Below are 10,875 nucleotides of genomic sequence, written 5' to 3' on the forward strand. Positions count from 1 at the left end.
ACCACTTCCTTCATGGCTAGATTCAGCCGCCTTTGTGGTTGGACCACTGGCTTGGCGTCACCCTCCAATAGGATCTTGTGCATGCATCTGGCTGGGCTAATGCCCTTAAGATCACTGATGGACCACCCAAGAGCTGTCTTGTGTGTCCTTAGTACTTGAATTAGTGCTTCCTCTTCCTGTGGCTCTAAGGTAGAGCTTATGATTACAGGGAAGGTATCACCTTCTCCCAGAAATGCATATTTCAGGGATGGTGGTAATGGTTTGAGCTCGGGTTTTGGATGTTTCTCCTCTTCCTGAAGGATTTTCAGAGGTTCTATTATTTTCTCTGATTCCTCCAGATCAGGCTGAACATCTTTAAAGATGTCTTCTAGCTCTGATTCAAGACTCTCAGCCGTATTGACCTCTCTTACCAGAGAGTCAATAATATCAACACTCATGCAGTCATTTGGGGTGTTTGGATGTTGCATGGCTTTGACAACATTCAACTTGAACTCCTCCTTATTGACTCTCAAGGTTACTTCCCCTTTTTAGACATCAATGAGGGTTCGGCCAGTATCTAGGAAAGGTCTTCCTAGAATAAGAGTTGCACTCTTGTGCTCCTCCATTTCCAGCACCACAAAGTCAGTAGGAAAGGCAAATGGCCCAACCTTGACAATCATGTCTTCAATCACGCCTGATGGGTATTTAATGGAGCCATCAGCAAGTTGAAGACATATCCTGGTTGATTTGATTTCTTCAGTCAAACCAAGCTTTCTGATAGTAGATGCAGGTATTAGGTTGATACTTGTCCCAAGATCACATAAAGCTTGCTTGGTGCAATTACCATCTAATGTGCATGGTATCATAAAGCTCCCGGGATCCTTAAGCTTCTCAGGTAAGCTTTTCAGAATGACTGCACTACATTCTTCAGTGAGGTAGACCTTTTCAGTTTCCCTCCAATCCTTCTTATGACTTAAGATCTCTTTCATGAACTTAGCATAAGAGGGTATTTGCTCAAGTGCTTCTGCAAACGGAATCTTTATTTCAAGAGTCCTGAGATAGTTTGCAAAGCGAGCAAATTGCTTATCCTGTTCCGCTTGGCGGAGTTTTTGAGGATAAGGCATTTTGGCTTTATATTCCTCAACCTTAGTTGCTGCAGGTTTATTGCCTATAGAAGTGGGTTGGGAAGCCTTTTTAGAAAGGTTGTTATCAGCACTTGTATGTGACTGATCCCCCACTGGCGTTTGAATGCCAGGGGTGGAAGCTGGAGTGGCGTTAGACGCCACCTCGTTATTTGTTACTGGCGTCTGAACGCCAGAACTGTGCTCCCTTTGGGCGTTCAACGCCGGATTCATGCTTGTTTCTGGCGTTGAACGCCAGGAAAGAGCATGGTCTGGGCGTTCAGCGCCAGCATTATTCCTCTCTGGGCTCTGATTGTTCTCAGGGGGATTTTGAGTAGCCATTTGTTCATTTCTTGGCTTCCTGCTGCTTTGAAGTGAAGTATTTAATGTTTTCCCACTTCTTAATTGAACTGCTTAACATTCTTCTGCTATTTGTTTTGACAGTTGCTTTTCTGTTTGCTTTAACTATACTTCCATATTCCTGTTAGCCATTCTTGTTTCCTGTAGTATTTCCTTGAATTCGGCTAGTTGCTGAGTTAGAAAGTCTAATTGCTGATTGAATTCATTAGCCTGCTCCACAGGACTGAGTTCAGTAGTTACTGTTTTAGCTTCTTCTTTCATGGAGGATTCACTGCTTAGGTACATATGCTGATTTCTGGCAACTATATCAATAAGCTCTTGAGCTTCTTCAATTGTTTTTCTCATATGTATACATCCACTAGCTGAGTGGTCTAGAGAAATCTGAGCTTTTTCTGTAAGCCCATAGTAGAAGATGTCTAGTTGCACCCACTCTGAAAGTATTTCAGATGGGCATTTTCTTAGCATCTCTCTGTATCTCTCCCAGGCATCATAAAGGGATTCATTATCTCCTTGTTTGAAGCCTTGGATGCTTAGCCTTAGCTGTGTCATCCATTTTGGAGGGAAATAGTGATTCAGGAATTTTTCTGACAGCTGTTTCCATGTTTTTATGTTGTTCTTAGGCTGGTTATTTAACCACCTCTTAGCTTGATCTTTTACAGCAAATGGAAATAATAATAATCTGTAGACATCCTGATCTACTTCCTTATCATGTACTGTGTCAGCAATTTGTAAAAATTGTGCCAGAAACTCTGTAGGTTCTTCCTGTGGAAGACCGGAATACTGGCAGTTTTGCTGCACCATGATAATGAGCTGAGGATTCAACTCAAAGCTACTAACTCCAATGGAGGGTATACAGATACTACTCCCATATGAAGCAGTAGTGGGGTTAGCATATGACCCCAGAGTCCTCCTGGACTGTTCATTTCCACTTAGTTCCATGATGGAATAAAGAAGATGATATGTATGTTGATATTATTTATTTTATAAAAATTTATTTTATAAAATAAAATAAAAACGAAATAAATAAAAGAAATTGAAAATATTTTGAAATTGAAATCTGAATTTTTATATAAAATTTTCGAAAATGTAGTTTAAAATTAGTTAGGAAAGATATTTTTTTGAATTTTGAATTTTATGATGAAAGAGAAAAACACACAAAAGACACAAGACTTAAAATTTTTAGATCTAATGCTCCTTATTTTCGAAAATTTTTGGAGGGAAAATACCAAGGAACACCAAACTTAAAAATTTTATGATCAAAACACAAGAAAGACTCAAGAACACCTTGAAGATTCACAAGAACACCAAGAACACAAGAAAGAACACCAAACTTAAAATTTTTAGAAAACCAAGACAAATTTTCGAAAATTAAAGAAAACTTAACAAGAAAACACCAAACTTAGAGTTTGCACAAGATTCAATCAAAGAAAAATTATTTTTGAAAAAGATTTTAAAGAAGATACCCAATTATCAAGAACAACTACTAATGCTCCAACTAATTGGGCAGTAACTTCAGTGTTGATTTTAAAAATGTATTATATTTATGGATAAAAGTATAAATTTTTGAAAGTTAATGTTTTGAAAAAGCACAAGAAAAACAAAAAAAGACACAAAACAAGAAAAACTCAAGATCAAACAAGAAAAATAAACAAGAACAACTTGAAGATCAATGAAGAACAAAGAACACAAGTTCAAAAATTTAAAGAAAAATATAAAATATGCAATTAACACCAAACTTAGAACAAGACACTAAACTCACGAAAATTAGCAATTAATTAAGAAAAATAATGTTTTTGAAAAGAAATTATCCTATTAGGATTTAATGACTCTATAACAATAAAAATAAATTATTCCTAATCTAAGAAATAAAATAAACCTTTAGTTGTTCAAACTCGAACAATCCCCAGCAACGGCGCCAAAAACTTGGTGCACGAGATTGCAATCACACTTTTTGCAATCCGCACAACTAACCAGCAAGTGCACTGGGTCGTCCAAGTAATACCTTACGTGAGTAAGGGTCGATCCCACGGAGATTATTGGTTTGAAGCAATCTATGTTTATTTTATTAATCTTAGTCAGGATGTCAATAAGGTTATTTGAATTTAATTGTAAGAAGTAAAAGTGTTTGGGATAAGTAATTGTTACTTTATTAATGAAGAATATGTTGGGGTTTGGAAATGCTTTGTCCTTTGAACTTCAACTCCTCCTTGATATCCTTTTCCACACGCCCGGTCACAGCATGGCTAATCAGCTGTTGGTTCTCGATCATGTTGGAATAGGATCCATTGATTCTTTTGCATTTGTCATCACGCCCAGCAATCGCGAGTTTGAAGCTCGTCACAGCCATTCAATCCTTGAATCCTACTCGGAATACCACAGACAAGGTTTAGACTTTCCAGATCCTCAAGAGTGGCCGCCATCAATTCTAGCTTATACCACGAAGATTCTGATTAAGGAATCTAAGAGAAGCTCATTCAATCTGATGTAGAATGGAGGTGGTTGTCAGGCACACGTTCATGGATCTGAGGAAGGTGATGTGTGTCACGGATCATCACCTTCTTCATGTTTAAGCGCGAATGAACATCTTAGATAGGAACAAGCGTGTTTGAATGGAAAACAAAAGTAATTGTATTAATTCATCGAGACGCTGCAGAGTTCCTCACCCCCAACAATGGAGTTTAGAGACTCATGCTGCCAAAAGGTACAATTTCAGATCTAAAATGTCATGAGGTACAAGATAAGTCTCTAAAAGTTGTTTAAATAGTAAACTAGTAACCTAGGTTTACAAAATATGAGTAAACTAAGATAATTGGTGCAGAAATCCACTTCTGGGGCCCACTTGGTGTGTGCTGGGGCTGAGACTAAAGCTATTCACGAGCTGAGGCTTTTCTTGGAGTTGAACTCCAAGTTATAACGTGTTTTGGGCGTTCAACTCCGGATCATGACGTGTTTCTGGCGTTTAACTCCAGACAGCAGCATGTACTTGGCGTTCAACGCCAAGTTACGTCATCTATCTTCGCGCAAAGTATAGACTATTATATATTGCTGGAAAGCCCTGGATGTCTACTTTACAACGCCATTTAGAGCGCGCCAATTGGACTCCTGTAGCTCCAGAAAATCCATTCCGAGTGCAGGGAGGTCAGGATCCAACAGCATCAGCAGTCCTTTTTCAGCCTAACTCAGATTTTTGCTCAGCTCCCTCAGTTTCAGCCAGAAATTACCTGAAATCATAGAAAAACACACAAACTCATAGTAAAGTCTAGTAATATGATTTTTGCCTAAAAACTAATAATATTCTACTAAAAACTAATTAAAACATACTAAAATCTACATGAAATTACCCCCAAAAAGCTTATAAAATATCCGCTCATCACCGAGCTGGGGGGATTTTTTCCGTATGGTAGACTTCTTTGTAAAGGTCTACCAAGGATACCCTAAGAGGGGTGTAGTTGTGATATTTCTTGATTTTCTCTCCGGAGCGATCTTCTTTTTTCTTGGATTCTTTATCTCGGTTGGCAGAACCGGACCTTGAAGCTTCGCCAAGTCGAGAATTTTCCTCCATGTTAATGTACTTTTGTGCTCGCTCTTATACTTCATCTAGGGATGTCGGGTATCTTTTTGATATAGATTGGCTGAATGGTCCTTCTCGCAGGCCATTTATAAGGCCCATGATGGCAGCTTCTGTTGGCAGATTTTGTATGTCCATGCATGTTTTGTTGAATCTCTCCATGTAATTACGAAGACTTTCTCGATCTCCTTGCTTGATCCCTAGTAGGCTAGGCGCGTGTTTGGCTTTATCCTTTTGTATGGAGAATCGGGCCAGGAACTTCTTGGCCAGGTCGTCGAAACTCGAGATGGATTTTGGAGGTAGGTTGTCGAACCATTTAATGGCTGTCTTGGTGAGAGTTGTTGGAAAGGCTTTGCAACGAACTACATCTGAAGCATCGGTGAGGTACATTCTACTTCTGAAGTTGCTGAGATGATGGTTGGGGTCGGAGGTACCGTCATATGGAGCCATATCCGGAAGCTTGAAATCCTTTGGAATTTTGGTTTTCATAATTTCTCTGGTAAATGGATCTTGATCTTTTTGAGAACTATCCTCCGTGGATGGTCGAGTGGCTTTAGTTTTGAGATCAGCTTTGAGTTTTATGAGCTTATCTTCTAATTCTCGGCGTCGCCTTATTTCCCGGCGTAGATCTTCTTCTTTTTCACGTTGATGTTGGGCTTCTTTCTCAAGTTGCTCCAATCGATTTTGAAGTGCTCCTATTACTCCTGGATTTGATGAATTTTTGTCTCCGTTAGTTTCTGGAGTATGTTTGAGTATTGTGTCCGCATTTTTATGCGGCGTTCTGTCTTCCAAACCTGAATCGTGGTCGTTGTCATGGTCATCCGCCATGTTAATGGGATGACTTCCAGGTTCCCCGGCAACGACGCCAATGTTCCAAGGGCTACCTGAAACTGTAGGTCGATCTCGGATGAGATCTTCTGTGTTGGTCGGAGCCGACGTGTCCGGCAGGTGTACGGCGGCCAGAGCTGGTGTGTCCGACTTGTTGGACTTGGTGGTGGTTCTGATCCTTCGTCCCCAGAGGGTGGGGGGTACCTGCAAGGGACTCCGATGCTTAAGTTAGCAAGGGTCATAAACAGGTATTGAGTAGAATCAGTGTATATGTTATACCTGGTTGCTCCAGTGTATTTATAATGGTGAGATGTGGCCTCCTGTGGATAAGATAAGTTAGTTATCTTATCTTATCTTTATCTTTAAGTGAGGTTATCTTTTAAGGGAACCGCCTTTATCCCTGTAGGCTTGGGCCGCCTTAGGATTTGGGGCGTGTTCCTCTATTTGGGCCCTTTGTTTGGGCTATCATGTGACTTGGCCGAGCTCTTTGAGAAGAGGTCGGGTTGTCCTGACCTGAAGAGGTTGGTCGCTTTGCTTATAGAACATCCCGGGTCGGACAGCTCGACCCAGGGTATGAACACCTGTCTAATACTCTAGATAAACTATCCAAGCAAAGGCTAAAGGAATCACCGTATACGCTAAAAATCATCCATAAAAACTTCTATACAATTCTCAATAAGATCAGAGAAAAGACTCATCATGCACCTTTGGAAAGTAGCTGGTGCATTGCATAGGCCAAAAGGCATTCTCTTGTAAGCATAAGTTTCAAAGGGACATGTAAAAGTAGTTTTTTCCTGATCCTCAAGAGCTATATGAATCTAAAAATAGCCTGTGTAACCATCAAAAAAGCAGTAATGTGATTTACCTGACAGGCGATCCAGCATTTGATCAATGAATGGCAGGGGATAGTGATCCTTATGAGTGGCCTGGTTGAGGCGTTGCTATGAGCTCTCCTTGCTCATTCTTTACTATTGTGACTCTAGACTTTTTGGGCACCACTTGCACTGGCTGACCCATTCACTATCTGAGATGGGGTAGATGATATCTGCTTCTAGTAATTTGGTCACTTCCTTCTTAAAAACCTCCAAGATGTTAGGATTTAGTCTTCTTTGGGATTGGCGAACAGGCCTTGCTCCCTCTTCTAAAAATATTCTGTGCTCACAAACTTGAGGGCTGATGCCTACTATATCCACTAAACTTCACCTAATTACTTTCTTGTGTCTTTGTAGCACACTAAGAAACTACTACTCTTGCTGTGCTGTGAGTTCCCTTGCATTAATAACTGGGAGCTTCTGATTGTCCTCAAGGTAAGCATACTTGAGGTGGGGTGGAAGGGGTTTTAACTCTAATTTCTACTCCTGACTGGGCATTAGATCGTCTGGAGCCAGTGATGATGGCATAATGTCCTTATTATTTTCAGAGGGGTTCCCCACACGTGGACCCTGCTCCATGTGCATCTCTTCTACTGCTTCCTGGTGAACTGCAACCACTGTCTCATCAATTATGTCGCACTGGAAGATGGAATGGTCTTCTGGAGGATGCTTCATAGCCTCATTCAGATTGAAGCTCACTACTCGGCCGTCTATCTTAAAAGAATAGGTTCCTGAGAATGCATCCAACTTGAACTTGGAGGTCTTCAGGAATGGTCTTCTGAGCAAGATAGATGACAGTTTCCCTGAGTCATTTTGGGGCATCTCCAAGATATAGAAGTCAATGGGAAATGTGAGCCCCTTGATGCTCACCATCACGTCCTCAGCAATTCCAACCACTGTAAATAATGCTTTTATCTACTAACACAAAACGAGCTGCTGACTTTTTTAAGGGAGGGAGCCTCAAGGCATTATATATGGACAAGGGCATAATACTCACACACGCTCCTAGATCACACATGCAGTCAGAAAATATTACATCCCCAATGGTACAGTTAACCATGCATTGATGCCATTGGTGATGGCATTGATGCAACCCTTGGGGTTGGATAAGGGTTGACAAGGAATTCTGCTGGAGCTTGAAGGCTTGTTGTTAGAGTTATTCAATGATCCAATTTGAGAGACAAGAGCTTGCAAGGTAGAGTTCAGACCGTTTAAAGTAGAAGTAAGGTTGTTCTCCATGGTCTTCTGTCTCTGATCAATAGAGTGTAACAACTCATCATTTGAAGATGAAGTGGGGTAAGTGATCTGAGGGGTCTGTTGAGATGCTTGGGACTGCCTTAGATGAGGTGCTCTGTAAGCCTGGTTTTGGTTTTGCTGTTGATAGGTAGAATTCTGTTGATACCAGTTCTGCTGATTATTGTTATTATTCCACCTTTGATTTCCTTGGCCGTCTCTGCCTCCTCTGTTATAGTTGTCCCTCCAACCTTGGTTAAAGTTCCCACCTTGGTTATAGTTTCCGCCTTGTTGATAGTATCCTTGATTCGGGCGGTCATAGAAATTATGAGTAGCTACCATGGTGTTGTCCTCATGTTGGAGTTGTGGACATTCATCAGTGTAATGATTATAATCAGTGCATATTCCACAAACTCTCTGAGGAACCAGTTGTTGACCATGTTGTGGTGAGGGGGGCTGAGATTGTTGTTGGCCCATGTGTATCTGCTTCAGTAGGTTGGTCATCTCACATATTGATTGTGTGAGAGCATTATTCTCACTGCTAGAGGAAACCTCTGCCACAGTCTTTGGGTGGTTGTTCCTATTGTGCTTGTGATTCGGAGCAGACTCAGCTAAGTCGGCGATCAGTTGTCATGCTTCTTCTATGGTCTTGTACTTTTTTAGAGAACCACTACTTGTACTATCCAATGTAGTCTTGTCCTGAGGCTTCATGCCCTGTGTGAAGTAGCTGATAAACACCAACTTGCCAATCATATGGAGGGGGCATGCGTCTAGGAGATTATTGAAGCACTCCCAATATTCGTAAAGAGTCTCAGATTTGCCTTGAATAATCATTGAAATTTCCTTCCTTAGTCTATCAGTAACTTCAGCTGGAAAGTATTTTTCTAGGAATTTTCTTCGAAGCATGTCCTAGTTAGTAACAACTGCTTTAGGTTGAGTGTAGTACCATTCCCTCACCTTTCCGTCAAGAGAAAACGAGAAGGCGGCCAGCAGAATAGAAGTCTCAGTTGCACCATTACACCTGACAGTAGAACAGGCTATCTGAAAATCCCTGAGGTGCTTGAGAGGCTCTAGAGCAGGTAAGCCATGAAACTTCGGTAGTAGATTGATTAGTGTAGTCTTCACTTCAATATCTGAACCCAGATTTGGATGACGTGCTTGGAAAGGTGGTAGTGTAAAGTCCGGAGCTCCTGCTTCCTGGAGAGTAATCCTCCTAGGAGCTGCCATATTCTCTGCGTGTAAATCAATCAAATCAGTAGAAAGGGAGCTTGTTTCTTCCTTAAATGACGTTTCAGGTTCATCCTCAGACAGGATTAACTGACGCCGAGCCTGCCTTATACGTCAGATAGTTCTTTCAATTTCAGGATCAAATACGGGTAGGCTCGGATCAGGTAGTGAACGCATCATTCAATGAAAGAAACATACAGCTCATAGTAGAAAAATAAAATAAAATGCAAATAAATAAATTCCAACCAATAAATTAGCACACTATTGCAACTCCCCGGCAATGGCGCCAAAAATTGACATACAGAAAAATCACCGATCAAGAGTTTATAGAGAAAATAACGTTGCAAGTATAGCTCTAAACCAATGTTGATTCCGCGTATCAATTTAGAAGGGGTTGTCACAAAATTTAGAAATAAAATACTGGGAGTATGAATCCCAGGTCGTCTCCCAACGAGTTGCAGAAAGAGAGCTATTTTATTAATCAGAGGTTTTCCAAGAGATTTTTGAGGTTGAGAAATAGATAAATAAATGATTGAGAATTTATGTAATTTAAATAAAAGCCTTGACCAGGAGAAAATTAAATGGAAGTTCTATCCCTGTTGAATTCTCTCAAGTGTAATAATAAAAGGGTTGTTATCCTACTTAGTTATCCCTTATATAATAAGGGAAAGTCAAGTACTCTCAAACTAATCCTATCGCTTGCGTTCTAATCCTTTCCTAAGAAAGGGTTAGAGTCGAAGACAGGAGAATTAGCCAACAACGTCCAATTAATATTAACACCTGAGTATTCCAACTCAAGGTTTTCCTTTTAATCAACTTCCAATCAAGTTAGGGAACTACTCTATTATCATGAATATAACTTTCACAGAATTAAGAGAGGAATAAAAGAAAGACATGATAATTAATAACTAAAAGTCAATTAAAAGTAAAAATGGCTCTTTTCATTAATAAATCCCAAAATCATGAACATACTTATATAAACAGAGTCAATGGACAATAAAAGAATAAAGAATAGAGAAACAAACTAGAATGAGGAAGCTCCAATGGAGATAATGAATCTTCTCAATATCCAAAGCAAAGCACTAAAACTCTAAAACTATGAATGTGAATAAAACCTAGAGGAAGAAGTAGTATTCTCTCTAGATTCCAAAAACTAAAACTAAAACTATGCAGAATCAGAATGTCCTTTGAGTCTCTGCTGTTCCCTGGCTCTAGTCTATGTTTCTGGGCCAAAAACTGGGTCTAAAACTGGCCCGAAATTGCCCCCAGCAATTTTTGCAGGTCGTGCATGTCACGCATACGCGCCAGGTGCGCGCACGCATCGATTGTGCTTTTTGCTTGTTGTGTATCCGCTCCAGGTGCGCGTGCGCGCCAATACGTGAATGCGCCAATGTGCACGTGCGGGCCAGGTGCGCCCGCGCACCACTTTTTGCTGGTCAGCTTCTTTGTTTCCTTGCGTTCCTTCCATTTTTGCAATCTTCCTTTCCATCCTCTAGGCCATTCCCGCCCTATAAAGCCTGAAAACATTTAACGCACGGATCACGGCATCGAATGGTATAAAGTGGAATTAAAAATATATAATTTAAATGTCTAGGAAGCAAGTTTTTATCCATAGAATAAAATTGGGAAGGAATTGTAAAATCATGTATATCATATGAATAAGTGGGTATAGAGTTGATAAAAATCA

Source organism: Arachis hypogaea, chromosome 2 (genome assembly GCF_003086295.3).
Source record: "Arachis hypogaea cultivar Tifrunner chromosome 2, arahy.Tifrunner.gnm2.J5K5, whole genome shotgun sequence".
Taxonomy (NCBI): Eukaryota; Viridiplantae; Streptophyta; class Magnoliopsida; order Fabales; family Fabaceae; genus Arachis; species Arachis hypogaea.